The sequence below is a fragment of the Myotis lucifugus genome, unplaced genomic scaffold (assembly GCF_000147115.1).
Source record: "Myotis lucifugus unplaced genomic scaffold, Myoluc2.0 scaffold_0, whole genome shotgun sequence".
NCBI classification, from domain to species: domain Eukaryota; kingdom Metazoa; phylum Chordata; class Mammalia; order Chiroptera; family Vespertilionidae; genus Myotis; species Myotis lucifugus.
Window position 1 is genome coordinate 53,346,553 of NW_005871048.1, and position 534 is coordinate 53,347,086.

The following is a 534-nucleotide window of genomic DNA, read 5'->3' on the forward strand; positions in this document are numbered from 1 at the left end:
TAACTTAATTTTCATTTCAACCTGTTACAGGTTAAATTGTGTCCCCCTCCCCCATCCCCCAAAAAGGCTATATTGAAGTCCTAACCACCACTACCTGTACATGTGACCCTTATCTTGACATAGGTCTTTGCAGATTTATTGAACTGACGATCTTTAGGGTGGTGTGCTATTCCTATAAACTGGTAAGACACACACACACACACACACACACACACACACACACACAGGGAAGACAGCCATGTGAACATGGAGGCAAAAATTGGAGTGATGCTGCCACAAACCAAGGAATGCCTGAGGCCACCAAAGCTGAAAGGAAACCTTTGGTTTAAGGCAGCGATTCTCAACCTGTGGGTCGCGACCCCTTTGAAGGTCAAACATCCCTTTCACAGAGGTCGCCTAAGACCATCCTGCATATCAGATATTTACATTATGATTCATAACAGTAGCAACATTACAGTTATGAAGTAGCAACAAAAATAATTTTATGGTTGGGTCACAACATGAGGAACTGTATTTAAAGGGCCAGAAGGTTGA